General features: G+C 36.5%; 1 long non-coding RNA gene across 1 annotated transcript in view; it reads right to left on the bottom strand.

The window, feature by feature from the left end:
• Positions 1–16,317: 16,317 nt before the first annotated feature.
• LOC146002053 (uncharacterized) overlaps positions 16,318–21,913 on the bottom strand; it is a 72,443-nt gene continuing 66,847 nt past the window's right edge. The window contains exon 3 of the long non-coding RNA XR_014443668.1: positions 16,318–20,784. This is a non-coding gene — a long non-coding RNA (uncharacterized LOC146002053). The remainder of the gene's footprint in view (positions 20,785–21,913) is intronic.

Here is a 21,913-nt window from a genome sequence, read left to right as displayed (position 1 = left end):
TCATTTGTATAATTACTCAAGGAAGATGGCGGAGTGGTTAGCACATCGCGCTACGACGCCAGGGGTCCTGCGTTCGAATCCTGGCCTGAGCATGGATGTTTGTGAGTGTCCTTCATCAATTTCATCATATCATCACTCATCCTCATCTTCGCAAATTAGCCAAAAGTGGCAGAAAAGAGAAGTAAAATCAATCAAATCAATGAAACAAGGATACCCCTATTACTGGGCTCGCCGATGGCGCAGTGGTAGCGTCGCCGCTTGTAATCAAGGGTTACCGGTTTAGGATCACAGCGGAGGCACACAGTGGTACGGATCCTACTTTAAACTGTAGGTCCAGTCCAGATTAACCTTCCTGTGCATAAAGTGGGCTTAAAACGCCAACTCAATCAAGCAAACCCCATTAAAATTAGCCACGATTATTATTTTTTCTTAGTACAATTTTAACCCCCTAGAGTGTATTATCCACTTTTTCAATTCTACACCCCCCCACCAGAAAAAACATCCTGCGTAGGATTGTGAGTGGCGTGCGTGTGTATATGAGAGTTGATTTTATTTTAACAACGTCTGTCAGTCTCTCATTCTCTCTATCTCACTCCTCTCTCTCTCACACACACACACCACACACACACACACACACATATATATATATATACACACACACACACACACACACACACACATATATATATATATATATATATATATATATATATATATATACATACATACATACATACATACACACATACTCCTTGCGAGTTCCGAGGTTTGCTCTTCGTTTACAAAACAGAATATTTACGAGAGGTAGCGTGGGAATCAAACAGGATGGATAAAGCACTCGGTGATTACAAAATGCAATCAGTGACGGCTTCTAACCACACATTCGCACACATTATTAGTATTTTACCAACTAGGACGACGTTTTCAAACAATGAAGTCAGTGGCGGCTTGTAACCAGAGATTCACAATTATCTCGAAAACGGCTCGTTTGCGGACCCATGTTTACTGAGACTTTTTTTGCTTCTATTATCGTGTAATTATATATATATTATATCCATACATACATACATACATACATATATACCCACATACATACATAATGTTGGTTGTTGTTAAATTTCTTAATGATTCGATCGAGAAATTTCTGACATTTGGGCCCCCCCAAACTGATCAACCTAGCTACGTCCCTGCACTTCAGGCACAGACATCTAATCACAGACTGGAAACGGGGGCAACTTGAAGCCAGGAATTAAATGTAGTCATTCAATGTTGTATTAAATGGTTAAAATCGTACTTTTTGTACCACAGTTGCAGAAATTTGCTGACACTCCTGCACAGTGCGTTCTTTAAGAAAGAGAATACTCTGAAATTTGACCTTGTGCACCACAGCTTTTAGGTGTCTGGACCTGTCTGTGTCAGGGGTGACTTTCTGGCATGGCAACCAAAAGTCAACCTCACTTACCCATAGTACACCCCGGTAACTGCTTTTTGCAGGCCAGTATAATCCTCTGTAGAGCTGTGTCCTGTCCTTAGGTGTGTTGAATGCCCATTTTACAGCCTCAGCTTTTTTTTTTTACCATCGGGAAGGAAGTTGTAGTCCTTAGAGACAAGTGTTGATTTTAGTTACGGCAAAGGCTACACCCAGTAGAATGCGACGGTGCAAAATAACCTAAGGGTTGACGCAGCAAAAAAAAAAAAAATGTAAAAAGTTGTAACATGATGCAAAACATGCAACCTACAATAAAATAAACCTCATGTAGAGAGAAAACCTTTAATTGCTGTCTTATTTACATATGGGTTTGTGTAACCTAACAGTCATTGGTCATGATTGCACATTTGTGCCTATTTGCCTTTTCAATTCATTCGTAGTAAACCAAATGACTTTAATGTTTTAAATTCATTCAATGTTGTTTCGAACCTAATAAAGCATCTTTAAGCGATATGAGTGACTACTTTTAGGTTTAGTGCCTATTTTGCACAGTCTTGCTTAAAATGCTTCATTTTTGTATTTTTTTGCCCATTCCCGCTTTCTTTCGCTACTTTTTCGAAGGTAATATCTTGTTCTGTGAAAATCCCTTTATTAATTAAAAAATGCAAGCCATATAAGTGTGCAACACACGCAAACAATTAAGTTTATATTAATTTTGTTGGATTTTGTCTTTATGGTGCTTTTTTAAGTCTTACTATTTGCCTGCCCATTTATTAGCGTTTTAAAAATGTTAAAACTTTCGTCGTCATCTTTTCATTCTTTTGCAATTAGACGCTATTCACGTAAAAATATAAAAAAGAAAAGTCATGTTACTATAATATCATTGCACCAATGCCAAAAGTCTTTTCACCTAGAAAAGTTTTGTTGGCAGAATTGAATTGTTGTTTTAAGTCCACTTTATGCACAGAAAGGCTAATCGGGATTGAACCTACAGTTTAAAGTGGGATCCGAACCACTGCGCCATGTGCCTCCACCGGGTATCGAACCCGGGACCCCTTGATTACAAGGCGGAGACGATGTTACTACTATACTATCAGGGAGACCCCTTTTTGTTGATATATTACTATGCTAACTTATACTTCGTATGACTTAATAAACAAGCATAAGTAGGTACAGTCACCGGCAATAAAAATGGGACACCTAAACCCTAAAATTATGGCTTCCCTGTAATGCGTTGTGTGTGTTGCCTAACACTACGGCGGTTGTAGAAGTTGCCATTGAAAATTTGCTATTAAAATTCACTTATCGCCGTAGAGCTAGGCAATACACATAACATCTTGCAGGGAAGCGAGTATTTCAGGCCCATTCTTATTGCCGGTGACTGTACATATTTTACCAACGACAACATTTATCCAACCGTTAAACCTTTTTGCCCTGAAACTTGAATATTAAAGTTGTTTCATCTCGTGATTTTTGGTATTGGTGCGACGATATTATATCAACTTTCAAGGCCCTTCGTGCGGCTACTTACATAAAAACCGGGCTACAATTATAACCAATTGCAATGTCTCTGTTGGGAAGAAATACGAGCTCATGGCGGCCAATCCTCGAAATTCTCCAACGAATCTTGCGGAAGCTAAGAGATTCCCTCGGAAGGTTCTCTCCCGATCTCAACTTTCCACGGGGCTTTTTATTTCTTTCGCGTGGGGAGAAAATGCATGATTCAGCAACTTTGCACGAGATGCTTCTGCTTCTTCTGTGTTTGGGAGAACTCGGAATCGGAGAGAGAGAGAGAGAGAGAGAGAGAGAACGCAGGAGAAGTAGAGAAAAAAAGAGACAGGAAGAGAAAGATGTAGAGGTGGCGGTAGTTTCTGGGGAGGAGGACTGTTTGTAAACAGAAGCAACTCGAATAACGACCTTGGCTACTGATAAGGGGTAAAATCCGAACTGTAGACAGCAGCGAGGAGAGGTGTAGCGTCAAATCATCGCCGACAAAACATCGCCAACAAAACATCGACGGTACAAAACATCGACGGTACAAAACATCGACAGCACAAAACATCGACAGTACAAAACATCGACAGTACAAAACATCGACAGTACAAAACATCGACGGCAAAAACATCGACGGCAAAAACATCGACATCAAAAACATCGACGGCAAAAACATCGACACCAAAAACATCGACGGCAAAAACATCGACGGTAAAAACATCGACAGCAAAAACTTCGACGGCAAAAACATCGACGGCAAAAACATCGACTTCAAAAACATCGACGGCAAAAACATCGACGGCAAAAACATCGACGGTAAAAACATCGACATCAAAAACATCGACGGTAAAAACATCGACGCCAAAAACATCGACGCCAAAAACATCGACGGTAAAAACATCGACGGTAAAAACATCGACGGCAAAAACATCGACATCAAAAACATCGACATGAAAAACATCGACGGTAAAAACATCGACGGCAAAAACATCGACATCAAAAACATCGACATCAAAAACATCGACGGCAAAAACATCGACATCAAAAACATCGACGGTAAAAACATCGACGCCAAAAACATCGACGGCAAAAACATCGACGCCAAAAACATCGACGGCAAAAACATCGACATCAAAAACATCGACGGTAAAAACATCGACGGCAAAAACATCGACATCAAAAACATCGACGGTAAAAACATCGACATCAAAAACATCGACGGTAAAAACATCGACGGCAAAAACATCGACGGCAAAAACATCGACGGTAAAAACATCGACATCAAAAACATCGACGGCAAAAACATCGACGGCAAAAAATCGACGGTAAAAACATCGACGGTAAAAACATCGACATCAAAAACATCAACGGCAAAAACATCGACGGCAAAACATCGACATCAAAAACATCGACGGTAAAAACATCGACATCAAAAACATCGACGGTAAAAACATCGACGCCAAAAATATCGACGGCAAAAACATCGACATCAAAAACATCGACGGTAAAAACATCGACGGCAAAAACATCGACATCAAAAACATCGACGGTAAAAACATCGACATCAAAAACATCGACGGTAAAAACATCGACGGCAAAACATCGACGGTAAAAACATCGACATCAAAAACATCGACGGCAAAAACATCGACGGTAAAAAACATCGACGGTAAAAACATCGACGGCAAAAAAATCGACGGTAAAAACATCGACGGCAAACAATCGACGGTAAAAACATCGACGGCAAAAACATCGACGGTAAAAACATCGACGGTAAAAACATCGACGGTAAAAACATCGACGGCAAAAACATCGACGGTAAAAACATCGACGGGAAAAACATCGACGGGAAAATCATTTTTTGACTAAGTTTTCCACACTAATAAATTCATATCTAATCCCGAATATTTTGAGATGGGCTACCCTAAATTATAAAGTGTTTCAGTGAAACGAACAATGTGTAATGAGCCAACTCAAGTTGCCAACTTATAGTGCTACCGTGCTACCAATGTATACTGGTCATTGTTGTAAGAACGGTCCGCGAGGCCGAAACACGCCCTCTCAATAAAGACGTTATTATTATTATTATTATTATTATTATTGATAAAATTACAAAGAATGAGATTGCGCAGTGAACGTGATTGTTTAGTTTCTGGTAAACATTTATCACCTCTCGCCGGCAGCGTTTGTGGTCGGGGGAAAGGGAAAGGAAGGCTCCTCCGTGTCAAACATGAAAAGACCACCGACTATTGTTATTTCTTGTTTATTAGACGCAGGAGACCGAAAGGACCAATATACAACTTGACTTTTCTGTAGTGACCTTCTTTCGGTTCATGCACTGGTACACACCGTGTGCAAGTAATATAACTGCCCCCTTGCAATATTGTCTTGCCCCCTTCCTCTCCAGACATTTTCCCCGGGTGTCGCACGACGAAGCGCCTTCACTGTGTATCAGTACCGCTGTTGTATTTGAATCAAGGTGTCCGAGGTTCGATCGCCGGTGGAGGAAAGTGGCACAGTGGTATGGATTCTTTAAACTATAGGTTCAGTTCCGATTAACCCTTCGTGGGTCACAAGAGAAAAATTATCTTGTTGATCGCCCACGGTGCCAGAGACCGGGCTCTTGATATAAGTTAAATGAAAGGTCTAACACACCAAATCCTCAATTATTACGATTAAATATATATATTGTTTTTTGTTATAAATATATTTGCAAACAATTGATATTGTATAAAACTACGAATTGCATATTTCAGTTTCTAAAAATAAATATACAGGACAAAATAAATAACATTCCAAATACCGAAAATTTCAATGTTACATGTGCACCCATAAAATAATATTAATAATAATAGTTTTAAGTCCTCTTTATGCACAGAGAAGTTAATCGGGACTGGACCCAAAGTTTAAAATAGGATCTGAACCACCATGTGCTTTCACTGGGTATCGAACCCGTGACCCATTGATTACAGGGTAACACTGCGTTTCTTGCAGAGACAATTGGAAAAATTAGTTTCTTTTGCAAATAAAGTAATTGGTGATTGAAAGTATTTTTAAATTTTTCACTGCACTCTTACAAATGTTACAGTGATGGGTATCAATGACCATCTGAATCAAACTGTCAATCTAGTGAGTCATTTTCCCTCAGAATATTCGCTCTTATTCCCTTATGTCCAACTCATCAGGGACGGCGTTCCAGGCGGGCTAGGGGACAAAACATCTCTGGCTCCCTTCTCCCCAAGATTTTTATAGTAGGTTAGACGCATTTCGACCAAAAATAGGAAAAACTAGAAGTTTTCTCACTCAATATTTTCCATTAACAAACTTCCATTTGGCCAATCATAATTCACCAAACTTGCTACAAAAATTGAATCACTATTATTAGGAATAGGTGTAACAGGTGCGAAAATAATTTTTATAAGTAGGAGAACGTTCAACACCTAACGAACCTTTAAGCTTCATTTTCATTAGGGTGACCAGATGTTTGTTGACCAAAAAGAGTATAGTCTATAGGTTGAAGGTGCGCATTCACAAAACATAAAAATAAAACGAAAATAAGGGTGGCTATTTGTTATTCCTTCTATTATAGTCCCTATTAAATAGGCCTACACTCTACAGATTCAAATTACTTATGGGTCTAATGTAATTAGCTAATTACAAATACTTTCTCACCAATGGCACCATCGTTCATACTTCTGGGATGATTTTGCTTTCGTGAGTATGTTTTAAATCGTACTACATTGCTAGTCCAAACTCTTCACAGGTCATGTATTGAATTTCACTTTCATTACTTGTTCTAGTATTGACACCAGGAGTGTACTTTTTCCTCTCGCCAATAAGTTTTAATAACACTGAAGAGTCTTTCACAACCAACATTTGTACCAGGCAGAGTAAACAAGAATTTTATAAGAGGCACAATCAGTGCCGGATCTACAAACATTGCCACCCCTGCAAAATATTACCAAAGGCCCCCTTCTACCTACACGCGTCCAACTCAAAAATTTTAAATGGGAAGGGGGTTAGTTATGTGTTTTCTCACAACTGGAAAATGATAGGTACATTTGTTACAATCACGCAGTCGCAACTTTTTCCTGTTTAAAGATTGGTTGAAGGAATCTTTACCCCGGGGTGGGTGATCTAAGATCGGAATTGTTCCGGCTTTGCCGCTGCATAAAGCGGCTCTAGGGCCACCCAGCCTCAAATCAAATGGTATGGGGGGGCTAAAGGCGGCTGCAGCATGGTGCTGATCACATATCACCTCCAAGATGGCCGAGATCGAAAATATGTGGGGACCTACAACCCCCAATTCCCTAAATGTGCCTTCATGGCACGATGCTATATGCATAGGGAACTTTAACTTTACCTGTAGATATTGTATTCATTTCTGTACCCCTGAGTAACTCTACGTTTATTTTTTACATATGCGAACCCTGTACTATGTCAATGGCTGAGGGCCCCCTAAAAGCTTACTTGTCTCCAGGGCCCCCCCTCACTGCGGGGTCTTGCGGATTGTAGATCCGGCACTGGGCACAATCACTTTTAAATTTGACCCAGCCTGTACTAAATCTTTGCACACTGACCTCCACTTACCCATCATTGTTTCTCCCCCCCCCCCCAACCTTCAAGATGTTTTTCAACGGTTTTTGAAATTACACAGTAAGTTTCAAAAATATCATTATCATTAAATTCCAATGAATTTGAAATATGTTTTGCTTGTTGATGGAATATGAAAATGACTCTTGAAATTGTTCATAGGAAATTCTTGAGTCAAGGAGTAAATACTTCAGTTTGTTGACATCTTGATATCTTGACATTTTCCGTTCTGTGGATTTTAAGGCATTTTTACGCGTAAGAGTATATTTGGGGATTTTTGCAAGTTGAAAAGAGTATAGAGTATATGAACCTCTAAAAGAGTATAATACTCTTAAAAAGAGTATGTCTGGTCACCCTATTTTCATAGGCGTGCGCACGGGAGGCAAAGGTGGCCGACTGTCTCCCCTAATCATGAGAAATGCAATGTAATCTTATTGCAGTTATAATATTAAACTCTAAAAGAATGTTACCTTTTTTTAAGTCGATACATGTCCAAGCAACTACGGGAGAATGGGTTGCTTGTATTACTTTTTGTATAATTGAACTATTCCACTCCGTTTTCTAGGAAATTTCTTGTAATTACACTCACTCATACTTTATACGTTAGCTGTAAGTTGTGAGCTGTGTAGCTTAATATGGCTGGCGAATAAATGGCTCATACTTGGAAATTAATAAATTATGTGTAGTTGTTTTGAATCTGAACCTGAGAGATTAATTTAAAGTCACATATAATTTAAACAGTGTGATCTTTTTTTAATAATGCAATACATATATAGCTTAATTGCAAGTAGTCCAACAAGGCATGGTATCTTCGAAAGCATCTTAAGAGATGCAGGATAGAAACTTATTCCTTTAAAGATCCTATCTGTAACAAGATGGGCTTGCTGTGCGTAAATATTTGACATCAGGAAATAGTCTCAAATACAAAAGTAACTGAAGTGAAGGCAATAGAAGAGGACTGCTTTCGCAAATGAGAATGGCGGAAGCAGGGGGGGCATTGGCAGTCTAAACTTTTCAGGTTTATTAAAATTTACAAGTCAATGGTAATTTTATTGACCTCTTCGGGCCAGAGGAGCAATTTTTATGATTTCACAAAAGTGACAGTTGTTTCACAAAATAAAAATAATCTTGGACGCTATTTTTATGGCCTAGAAAACTTTTTAATCCTCCCCAAAAAAGTTAAGGCGGCAAGTTCGATTGTGACCCCCTAAAGTTAGATTCCAAGTTACGCCCATGAACGTGGATAGAGAAATTCCTCGTCAAACAAAAAAATAGATAATACGTGGCAAAATTATGTCTAAATGTGGCGGCAATTGGTTTCCAAAACTGGGGGAGGGGGAGGACAAGGACAGTTTACTTCTTTCCCTTGGTACATAAGGTTTAGCATAGTGCGAGAGAAAATGTGGCAAAATGTATGAGATGGTGCAACTGTCCCTCCACGCCCCCATAATCTCCGCCACTAGTTAAATGTGAAAGAACATTTTTCTACTTTGCAGCAAATCATGGGTTACCTTCGTAATGGGATTGGTAACTGGAGGTTGAGTGCTGTATTTATTCCCTCAAATGTAACAGTTATTTAACAAAATAGTCCTGGATATTATTTTTATGGGATGGAACAACTTTTCGATTCTCGATTAGTGCAGTGGCGGCGATTAGGTTGGCATGGGGGTGCAGATGCCCCCCCCACCACTTTTTGCCCCTTTTGCCCCCGCATTATGCTAAACCGTATGTACGAAGAGAAAGTAAATTGTTTGTCCCCCCCCCCCAAAGTTTTGTAACCCAATCGCCTCCACTGCATTTAACTGTTGATGAATAACACAAAGCTTATAAAGTTCGTTAAAGGAAATTTAGAACGTTTCAACCATTGCAAGCAGTTGCTGAAGGGTTCTTATTGCTAATTCCCTTCCATATCACAACAGTAGTGAGCGGCGTAGGATTGTAGCTTTCCGTAGTTCATAAATTCGGAACTTTCTGAACTGAAACGGCCAAATCCAATTAACACATCACTTAGTGTCCTTAATAAAGCTTTCCTTTAATTTAGAAATTAATAAATCATAATTTTAATATTCTCTTCACATGTAGCTCTTCTGCTTTCACATGCTGGAATCGAAATGGCCTACTATGACAGTGCACAAATTATTTTCTGACCTCAGAAATGAGGTTAATATAAATCCAACCAACTAAATACTGCAATACGGTGCAAAAATCAGCACGCTTGGGGAATGTAGGCATACTCCTAAGACTCCGAAGAGCATTAACTTGCCCAAGCGTGCTGACTCTTGCACAAATTGCAGTATTTTATAGTGGAATTCGAGCCACTTAATGAAATGTACCCCCACCAGGGATCGAACACGGGTACACTTGGTTACAAGGCAAAAGTCTTATTGCCAGACAACCTAGGTGTGGAACTCAATTTTAATATTTCTAATTCATAGTTTGTTAACTCCTTGATTTCATAACGTCGTATTTCTCTCTCTCGGAATTTTTAGTGATAAGGATATACGTATACACTGCCTTTCACAGCCGAGGTGGCCGTTGGGCGGCGGCTAGTGCGTCGGAAAGTAAGAGCACATCTGCCGGCATTTAAACCCACAACTGTATGCTGACCTTGACATTGGACACGTCCCTGCTTCAGTATCCAGACAGCTGTTGTCCAGTTTGCACGTGTTTGTGAAGTGTTAAATTGTTAACAAGTGTTTTAGATTGTTTTGTTTTAGTTTATGTATTACCAGTTCTTTCTGCAATCTAATAATGCCACGCTATCCGTACAATTTTAAACAAGGAATTTTTATATACGACTCTTACGTCATTACGAATTCTTGTAGTTAAGTTAGAATGCGTATTGCAGCAGAATTACCAGATGTTTCTGTTTCACACAGAGACAGTGATCTGTTACTTGTGATCAAATTTAGGAAAATGGGGTCTGCTCTTGTTAAGGTAAAACGGCACGTGCTTACTGAGGATAAAATAGACAACGTTGGAACATGATTGAAACATACTCCTCAGAAATCTCTCAGACGCCTTGCACAAGAAACAGACATATTTCTAACGTCATCGTGGCGAGTTTTATACCGGAAGCCATATATCAGAAGAATTGAAAGAAAATGTGAAGAAATAAATTGAAGCAATTTCGAAAGAGGAACTGATACGTGTTAGTGAAAATTTCTTATAAATATGTGGATGCAGGAGGACATCATTTCAGACACAAGTTCTAGATCCGCCTATGTGTATGGCGACAACCTGTATATTTATGTCTAACACAAACTACTAGCAAAAAATTACAGCTAAATTATTCTCCTTATTTTCTTAAGTTCATATAAGGCTGTGTATTTTTAAAAATAAAACACGTTGTTTGTTAAAAACCCTTCATGCACAATCTACATTTGTGACAACAATTCTAGAAACCCTTCTGGTGTGACTGGTAGAATTGATATCAGTTACAGATAAACTCTGATGTTTGTGAGAGACGATGTTTTGAAGGCTTCTGTCCAGTCGCTGTCACAAGGGGTCTGCTGTGTGAAGATGGGCGGGGGAGGTAAAGCAAATGGGCCCTCAGTCGGTTCGTACCATAGTCATAAAGGAACATTTCTTCCACATCCACAATATAACGAGCATACAACTATCCCGTCTATGAAGTTAAAAGCAGCAGAAGGAAACATGACACTTCGCATTGTTTACGATTCCATTGTTTGAGCTTTGGGGCAAGAATCAGGTGCTAATAATAATATTGTTTTGATGTCAGAAGGTGCGCGTGCAGCCCGAAATTATCGAATCAATGAAAATACCGCTCTTGCACAACAACCATGGCTGATAAGAAATCTAAAAACAAGATCGACCAATGTAGGCATGTTTGGTCGAAACAAAGAAGAGCTGTAGCTTCATGATGCTATTATCATAACACTAAATCCTATTCATGAAGCGAATCAATATATAAATTTCACCTGGGCGAGTTGAAGTTTTAGCACCGCTCTACTTTCCACCCTATTACTCACCCCCATCTTTCTACTCTGCTCCTCCTACTTTCCGCCTTCCTCCAATAATAATAAAACATGACTGCATTATAAATTAACAGTTTTAATGACAAAAAAATAGCGGTTTTTGGTGTCGATGTTTTTGCCGTCGATGTTTTTGGTGTCGATGTTTTTAGCATCGATGTTTTTGCCGTCGATGTTTTTGGCGTCGATGTTTTTGCCGTCGATTCTTTTGGTGTCGATGTTTTTGCTGTCGATGTTTTTGGTGTCGATGTTTTTGGTGTCGATGTTTTTGGTGTCGATGTTTTTGCCGTCGATGTTTTTGGTGTCTATGTTTTTGCTGTCGATGTTTTTGGCGTCGATGTTTTTGGCGTCGATGTTTTTGGCGTCGATGTTTTTGGTGTCGATGTTTTTGGTGTCGATATTTTTCCCGTCGATTCTTTTGGTGTCGATGTTTTTGCCGTCGATGTTTTAGCTGTCGATGTTTTTGGTGTCGATGTTTTGCTGTCGATGTTTTTGGCGTCGATGTTTTTGGTCGATGTTTTTGCCGTCGATGTTTTTACCGTCGATGTTTTTGGCGTCGATGTTTTTGCTGTCGATGCTTTTGCCGTCGATGTTTTTGGTGTCGATGTTTTTGCCGTCGATGTTTTTGTCGTCGATGTTTTTGGTGTCGATGTTTTGTACTGTCGATGTTTTGTACTGTCGATGTTTTTGGCGTCGATGTTTTTGCTGTCGATGTTTTTGGTGTCGATGTTTTTGCCGTCGATGTTTTTGCCGTCGATGTTTTTGTCATCGATGTTTTTGTCGTCGATGTTTTTGGTGTCGATGTTTTGTACTGTCGATGTTTTGTACTGTCGATGTTTTTGCCGTCGAGGTTTTTGCCGTCGATGTTTTTGTCGTCGATGTTTTTGTCGTCGATGTTTTGGCCGTCGATGTTTTTACCGTCGATGTTTTTGTTGTCGATGTTTTGTACTGTCGATGTTTTGTACTGTCGATGTTTTGTGCTGTCGATGTTTTGTACTGTCGATGAAATGTAGGCGATGTTTTTGTTGTCGATGTTTTTGCGTCGATGTTTTGACGTATAACCGCGAGGAGACGCTAGGTTTGTTTTTGAGCGACGAAGCGGACACGCACCAAGTTCATACGAGTAGTAAGGTTACACTGTATTGAGTCTTAGATATCGGCTTTTGGCATTTGTTACACACCTAAAATATCAAGTATCCAGATGGTAGCAAAAATACCAAGGTATTCAGTGTTACCAATGTTTCGATATTGCTGGCTATTTTCTACAATACATGTGAATTGCTGTGTATTTGCAGCAATATTTTGACAGATACCCATCATGCCATAGCGTTCAACATGTGGAATGAGAATTTTATTTCTTTCTGACCTGCTGCTTGCTTTCTATATATCTTTTTTGATTGATTGAGTTGGTGTTTTAAGTCCACTTTACGCACAGTAAGGCTAATTGGGACTGGACCTACAGTTTAAAGTGGGATCCGAACCACCATGTGCCTCCACCGGGTATCGAACCTGGGACCCCTTTATTACTTTCTATATAGCTGAATGTACTAAAGAAATTTACTTTGTTGACGAACTCAAACTACTTTTTTGGTAGATTATTTAGTTTTTGTTAAACGAAAAGATATGTCAGATCTTACTTATCCATAGTATCAGATATTTTTCTTCCATATTAAAGATTCATTAGCAAGAAACAATTATTTCTAATTATTCAATGTAGTAAGAAAGAAAAGGCTCGTCCTCAATATAAGAACACCATATTGTTGATATGCAAGTTTCACCTCATTCTAAAGTTTTTCTTAATTTTCAATGTCCAAGCACGGCGAACGTTGTGTTTGTTTTTCATATGTACAAAAGTTCAGTAATGTTCAACCTGCAAACATCCATGGCCAAAATTGAATACACTTGTTACGAATTATTTCCATACTACGTGATTTTATTACCATCATTGATTATATATTTGGTTAATTAATGAATACTAGATTTACCATGCTGTCCAAGTCCAAGCATCAACCCTTTCTCCACAGAGAAATCGAACGTTTTCATTCCTGATCTTTCCAGCAAATATCCATGCGTCAACAGTGCAAATTCTACCACTCGCCTAATTAAGTATATATATATATATATATATATATATATATATATATATATATATATATATATATATATATATATATATATATATATATATATATATATATATATATTGGTCGAAAATGCAAGGGGAAAGAGAACGAAGTAATGAACTCTAGCTTCAATGAGAGAGAAGCTTCCGTGTGGGGGAACATACCAGCGTTCATCCTGACAGAGCGGCTGTCACAGTCCCCTGGCGGTTGCCGCGTCAGTCACTCCAAAAATGGGAGAAGAGAGGGGAAGGGTCTTGGTGACAATTACATGAAATGTCTGCTCATTATTTGCCGTTGACGCGAATTTTAACCCTCCCTCCCCCCCCAAATGTCCAAAAAACGGGGAGATATACTCCTGAGGAATTGACAACAATGAAGGGGGAACACTTTGACAACAATGGCCCTGTCTCACACAATATTAAATTTATTATCCCAAAGATCACGTGACAATTTCAGCTCGTATCAACTGTTCTTGTTTTTAAATTTAACAAGTGTTCTAAATCAACTAGTGTTGCTGAAATACTTCATTAACATTCATTCAAACTTCTGTAACATATTCATTCATTGATTGATTTGGGTTATTTTACTTCGCTTATCTACCACTTTTGGCTAATCGCGAAGATGAATATCAATGATGAGGCACGTACTTTGACAGTCGTAATTACTAATTATATACCTTTAAGTATTTGATTATCATTATAGTTAAATATCTTAACCATAGTTTCTTTACGAAGCGATTTGCATTTTATGTTCCCACTAACCAGAATAGATAACCATACAAAAATTTACAAAATTATAAAAATATTATGCATAGAGTAGTATAACCACCAAAATCGATTATACAAGAAGCGAGAACAATGCGGACAATTTATTTCCGCCAAAAATTTGAAAAACAAAAAGAACAAAGAGGTCTTTTTTTACTTCATCCTACCACTAAAGAATAAATTTACCGCTTGTTTGCATAAAAAAAATAATTGTACTTGTTTAAAATGCATTTCTTAAACATTATAATTATTGGGTTGAAACCCAATTCATGATTCATGTTAACTTAAAATGTCCGAATATACACCTAGAATGTCAATAGTGATACACGTAACTGTGTTCTGAAGTTTTTCAAAATATTCTTTAATATTAATGATGAGACTTAAGCGAAACCAGTACATAAGAAGTGTCCCATATACATTTTTAAAATAATCAATATTCATTTATGGCAACAAATATGATCGTTGTTATTGTGATAAATTAAAGTTGTAGTCACGGACATTTCTAACTTGTAACGACCTTAGTGACTCTTGATGTAATTGTTACAACCAAGAAGTGTCCATGATTGTACAATGCTATCTGTACGTACATGAATGTTTCTTCCCCCTCCATTGTTCCAAGATTACGTTTGAGCCCCTACCATGGAATCTGTTTCTATTGTGTATATGTTTGATTTGATTTGCTTTATTTTACTTCGCTTCGCTTAGCCACTTTTGGCTAATTAGCGAAGATGGAGATGAGTGATGACATGACGAAACTGATGAATGAACACTCACAAACATCCATGCCCAGGCCGGGATTCGAACCCGGGAACCCTTGCGTCGTAGCACGATGTGCTAACCACTCCGCCACGGGAGCCGTATTGTGTATATGTTATTCGTCCCATGTAATTTAATCGTAGTTCATCCTAATTAAGGTTAGATTAGATTAATTTATCTAAGGAGAAAAAGCAGCGTTCCTAAGTAGAAGAAATAGTTACGTTACATGCACATGATATAGCTGAATCCCACCTCAACTTCTTACTTGTGGTTCAAGACTTGAATTCGACTTGGTGCTCTTACGCGACAATGAAAATTTGTATATAAATACAGATACAGTAAAACCTCGTTAATCCGGACCCCGATAAGCCGGACTTCGCTTAATCCGGGCAGGCCAAAAAAAAAAAGCAGAATGCAAGGTTTTAAATGTGGCTAGAAGTCAACAAGAGAACTTCTCAAAGAAAAGGCAGTCAACCACTGATGAGATTCTGTGCCTATGCCCTTTAAATACACCACAATAAACTTGTTTTGTTGCAATAAAAGGAGTTTTAATGCACATTCTACTGTTCTTTTATGTTATTTAAGTTAATCCAGACTTTCGTTAAACCGGTCAACTTATCCCCCCATTAGTCCGGATTAACGAGGTTTTACTGTATAGATAAACAATAAAGATTTATGGAATATTCATGTATTTTTTTCCATTTTTAACCTTAGATCACACCAGGGCCTTTTAACGGTAAATGAACTACACGCTTTCGTAATTTTCGAATTCGCACCTTAAATTAGTTGTTTTTGACGTCACGTGATGTGATCATGGAGCATTCAATTTGCAGAGAAATGCATATCAAAGGATGGTACTTCAATACCATAAAACTCTCATTTATTTGTTAGTAATTTCCTTGTTCAAAATTCATAGCAACAATTTTCCGCACATTCTGAACTACATTTCACAGTCTCTTCTAATTGTCTATCCAGGATTCTTTCTTTTAAAACCTGGTTCAACTTGGCCCTGATATATCCTACAGGAAAGATTGCTAAAATTCTCTATTACAAGTGAATGAGGGTCACATTAGCAATCCCCCATCAATTAGCACCCCTTGAAGTACACTACTAATATTAATCTGTATAGATATGTAACTTATATAACAAAAAAAACAATCTCATCAATTAGAAACCAATATATTAATGATGGCAAAACATTTATTTCACTTTTATTTACATCAACTTCTTGGACATGTTAACATGGATAGTTTAAAACAACCATATTCCATTTACATTTAATGTAAAAGGACAAAAAAGGTTCACAGAAATCTCTGTCTCTCTGAAACTATCTTCAAGTTTCGGAATTTTTAATTGTTGCAACACATGCGTAGCTTATTATTTGGCACAACTGAAATCAAATATAACATTACTTCTACATATCTAAATGATTTGTGCCACAACGATAAGATGTTCAACATGACGAATAAAAGGAGAGAAAATGCTTTCGTATCACTGACAAACCCTTCATACATATAGAAAAATAACTTTTTCAGTACACTTAATTTGCGTATAATTAAGCCTTTCAAACACAAGCACAATTGACTTACACAACATAAAATTTAAAAAATCAAAGAAACTATATGGAAACGTAACAATATAATTCTTTGAAGTAATAAAAATACCATAAAGAGTTTTCCACAGAATCTTCATTACTATAAAACGTGCCATTATAAAAAGTTCCCTACCCCGTGTAAAGTACATTCCATACAGTGCACTAAATGCAAAAGGGAAAAACTATGCGAGAAACGTTAATTGTACTCTGACATGCTCTTCACATTCTTAATGCAGAATATTGTGCTAATTTCTTTCCTAACAATATTTACACTAACTAATAATTTGAATTGTAAAAGTAATTAGAATTCCACACCGAATGGGATTATTTTATTTTCTGTGTTGTGAATAACGGGACAGCGTAAAAAAGTGATTAAATTACACTGCTATTAATTCAGTGATTTTACACCTTGTCCGCAACATGAATCGAATTAAATTTGTGATACAAATATGCAACATTTCTTAATAATTGAAGTAATAATGAGATGTTACATTTTGATACTATATAGGTATGAAGTAAAGCTATATGAATTAACAATTTTTTTGCAATTTCAAATTCTGTAATATTTTAGAAAACAATTTTCAAAGCTTATCAGCAGTAAATTGATTAATAAATAATAATGCTAAGATAAAGTTAAAAACTAAAGCATTAACAGAGATAATATATAGCTTATATTTACCAGAAAAGCAGAGCGTTTTAGATACCATTTATTATCTATAGTGACATAAAGTAATTGCTGAAACGGTTGCCACTTTTTCTCAATTTTAACGTACATTACCAACAAGCGAGCAGGCATGTAGAAGGTATGTAAACAAACAAAAATACATGCTTCTCAAACTTTAAAAAACAGTATTTTCTTCATTAAAAATTTACTTTAGTATTCTATTTGAGTGTTTTTGTTCCTGAACAAATAAATTGTGCATTGACGAACCTTTTGTGTTGAAATTTTGAAAAAGGTACCAGTTTTTACGTTATCTTGATATTGTTTGTTGTAAACACAACAATCACTGACATTGACTACTGCGTACTGAAGATTAGTAGCTAAGTGTTGTTCAATTCGATTCAACTTGGCGAACAGATTCAAATAATGTGTAGTTCTTTTAATTTTGGAGTGACAAAGAAATCAGATTGGTTTATTTTTTATCAACATCATTGTTTTTAATCTTAAATCTCGGTCGTATCGAATTAAAATATATTGATATTGAATATTATCAAATAGGAGAAATAAATATTGTTTTGCAATTCATAACATTCTTAAACAATTGTGCTCACCGTTAAACCAATAAAATAAATAATACAATTATGTATTATAATTATTTATAATAATACAAAGAAATCAGATTGGTTTATTTTTTATCAACATCATAGTTTGCATCTTAAATGTCGGTCGTATAGAACGAAAATATATTGATATTGAATATTAAAATATAGGAAAAATAAATATTGTTTTGTAATTCATAACATTCTTAAACGCTTGTGCTAACCGTTAAACCAATAACATAAATAATACAATTACTACAATACTTAACAAGGTTTAAAAAGTTATGGTTGTTGCGTAGTTTATACAGCACAAACGTTAAATTGTTCTTGCTTAATGGCAGTGAATGAAGCCGAAATTTGTATGTAAGAAAAGTAATATCTATTATTTTAATTTAGGATAAACCATTGCATTACGGATCAGTCCATTAAGTTTCACTCGACATTAGTTTCAGAATCAGTACATCGGGTAAACCTCCCGAAGCATTCTATCAAGCTAACAATTTATTCGTGAGCAATCATTGTTTTTCTAATCACTTCAGGTACGCTTAAATGATTGTTGCAATTATTATTGTTGGAGGCTTGTCGAAAACAGTAAAAATTGAAATTTTCTATTCTACCTTGGATAAAATAAGTTAATACAAATATCTAGAATACATATGAAAGGAAAAATATAGCTATTATAGCAATTAAACCGTGTATCTTTTTACCACACATGGTGACCCGTTACAGCAGCCAAAATTTAAATTTTACAAGATCATCGAAATGTATCCTCTGTGCAATATTACACTTTACTTTCTCCTGTGATTGTATTTCTCCTCGTGAAATAAAAATGGAACAATAAGGACAAATTATGGTTTTAGTTTGATATAGGAAATTGCTCACAGTAATAATGGAATTTATACCACCAAACAGTAGCGGCGATTGGGTGCCAAAACTTGGGGTCGGGGATTGGCGAGCTGGCGGGCAAGGACAGTTCTCTTGGTAGACAAGGGCAAAAACTGGGGAAAAAATGGGGTTCAACTACCCCTCATCGCTCTCTTCCACCTAATCCCCGCCACTGCCACCAAAATTCAAAACTGATCCGTAATGCCTTGTTTTTTCTGTCTTGTACATGAGCAAATTTAAATTTATGGGATTCAACTTTAACGTGGAATTAAATTATAAAACAAAATATACGTACGTATTCGTGACAACAATATAAACAACAATAATTATGCATGTATATTCTGCACATATTTTTTCCCAAAATCTCAAGCAAAGGATTTATATTTATTTTGCTAAATGCATGAGCAGAAATAAAACTAAAAGCAAAGGAATGAACAACTTACAAGTATGCAATACTCAATATACTCGGAAGAGTGAGCATGGAAGTTCTAAAGAACAGTAGAAAAATACAAGAAATGGAGTAAATTTCCTTTGAACTTCAATATCCACTTTCGTATAATTCATATATATATACTTTATCATACATTAATAATTATTTACTAGTTGTATTTAGCACCACAATCTCTAAAAATTCAATAAGGAATATTCTGGAAATCTGTACAAGAATTTACACCAACCCTTCAGAATTTTTATTTACCTTTTTTATCCTGTATTATTTCTTATTCTTTCTTTGCGTGCCAGGAGCTGTTTTTGATTTTTGAACAATCGGCCTGAATATTTTAAAGCAATTATTCAGAAGAATTTAAATATAAAAGTGTATTGATCCCATTAACGTATAGAAAAGAGAATTCACATGGACTGAGTTTTAGAAATCGAAATATGAAAGAAAATAATATTGTAAATATTCCAGAAATTTAGATACATGTTACCTAGTAATTTTCGCATGCATTTCAATATTTTTGTTGTGAACCTGTAGACATAGGGGTGTAAATGTACTCCATTAGAAACATCGTATACATTCTGAATTTTATCCCCTTTAAAACGAAGAGCACTTTTTTTCCCGAACGAACTTACAAAAACATAAATACCAAACGCTTTTATTAATTTCGGAAGTACCCTAATTAAATGCTTATCATTTTTACGTTAAATTTTATTTGGAATTTGACACCTGTAACCAACTTTGTCATACGTTAAACCGTGTGTGCAAAAGTGCGTTTATTCTTTTTGCCCTTATTCGTCATGTTGACTATTGTAGAAGAAATTGAAAGCTTTGTTTATGAACATTGCCAAATACTGATAAGGATGATACATCTCTAAAATAGAAGTCAAACTATCGGGGAAAGCTAAAAAAAATTGACAAAGAAAGTTCGAAATGCAAATAACCACAGCAGAAAAGAAAACATTTTGACTAATTAAATAAGTGAATTAACGTAGCAACTTAAGGGTTGACTTATCTGAGAAGAGTTTTCGAATATATTCCTCACTTTTAAAAAAGCAATGTATGTCTTTTGTGAAATTCTGAAAATTTGTTTCTCCCACGTGTATATGAGAATAGAAAATGCAACCCACACGAAAGTGAAAGTGTTGGAGGTGGATTTACGAGAGAAATTTTAAAGAATTTTGAAAAACAGAGAGTTTCTTAAACGCCAGATGCTTTGGAAAGGAAAGAATCAACTTATATTAATCAACAATATCAGACAAAATTTGTTTCGAGCAAAAGGTTGTGTTTCGTATCCTATACAAGCCATTCTATCTTGGTTACATACTCTTATGATCAGAGAGATGTCCTTCCTTCCTGGTCTAATACTGCTTTACTTCCACAGTTCCAAAATGCTCCAAAAAATGTTCCACAGTCCAAAATACTCGAAAGGAAATTTGAAGAAAACAATACCTGCAAGGAAAAAGTAAGAAATTATAATGACATCAAAGCTATACGTAGGCTAAATACACTCATGAATTATAAATTTATTCATTTTTTACACAAATTATTTTTGCAGAATTTCGAATTATGCTTAATAACAAAAATGGTATGGTGACGAGACGAGATTTGCTAATGTCTTCGTCTCGTCTTGTGTTGAAAATACATGTCTACAGTCTAGATTCCATTTATAAATATAAACACAGTTCTATTCCTCGTCATGGTCTCGTGGGCAAGTCTCGGTCTCGTCTCGCGTCACAAAAAATATAATATGTACAACATGTGCATACAACGTGTCAACGCACAAACTTTCACAGCGTATAGAATAGAAGTAATCAAGAACAAGCTCTCTTCATAACGTTTCTTTATTTCGACGTCACGAGCCTTCGAAAAACGGAATTTTATCCAGAATATAAATGTAGCCACGGACCATGGGCTGACACTATGGATTGTCCTTGTAATTGCTATAAACCAAATATATGATTTTTCCATAAATAATAAGTAATGTCCGCTTGGTATGCCAGAAGTCCCATATGTAGCCTAAAGTAAATCTGATTTAGGTATATTTTTTAAGTATGATAATTTCCAAGTATATCATATTTGAACAATATTACTTGTGTACTAAAGTCTCAACGAAATCGAGTCTCGGTTTGTTTTGTTTTAGATCTCATCTCCAAAAGCCTCGAGGAATCTCGTCTCGTTCTCGTCCCGATTTTTACAAGTCCTCTGTACAGAGTTGTGTCCTTAAGCGGGATACATTGACGTCATATTTATTTCAATATTTGAGAAAAATTATATTAAGGGAGTGAGACTTTATAATTATATTTACGACTTTGTTCACATGGCGAAGTTAAGGCATTATGCCTTCTTTTCCACTGTGAGATGGAAAGAGGATAGAGGATAAGAGGGAGAAGAAAGGATGGGAAATAAAGAAGCCAAAACGGATAGAGAGAGGGGGTTAGAGAATAAGATAGTAAAGAAAGGAGATTCTAAGACTGACAGAAGAAGGAAGGCAGAGTTAAAAATGGATATTAAAGGAAAGTACATACAAACAGAAAATCATTTCGAATACATAGCAGACGTAGGCGTTTTTATTTTTTCA

The sequence above is a fragment of the Lepisma saccharinum genome, chromosome 1 (assembly GCF_977018435.1).
Source record: "Lepisma saccharinum chromosome 1, izLepSacc3.1, whole genome shotgun sequence".
Classification (NCBI taxonomy): domain Eukaryota; kingdom Metazoa; phylum Arthropoda; class Insecta; order Zygentoma; family Lepismatidae; genus Lepisma; species Lepisma saccharinum.
The sequence above is the reverse complement of the archived record's forward strand: the minus strand, read 5'-3'. Positions and strand labels throughout refer to the sequence as shown.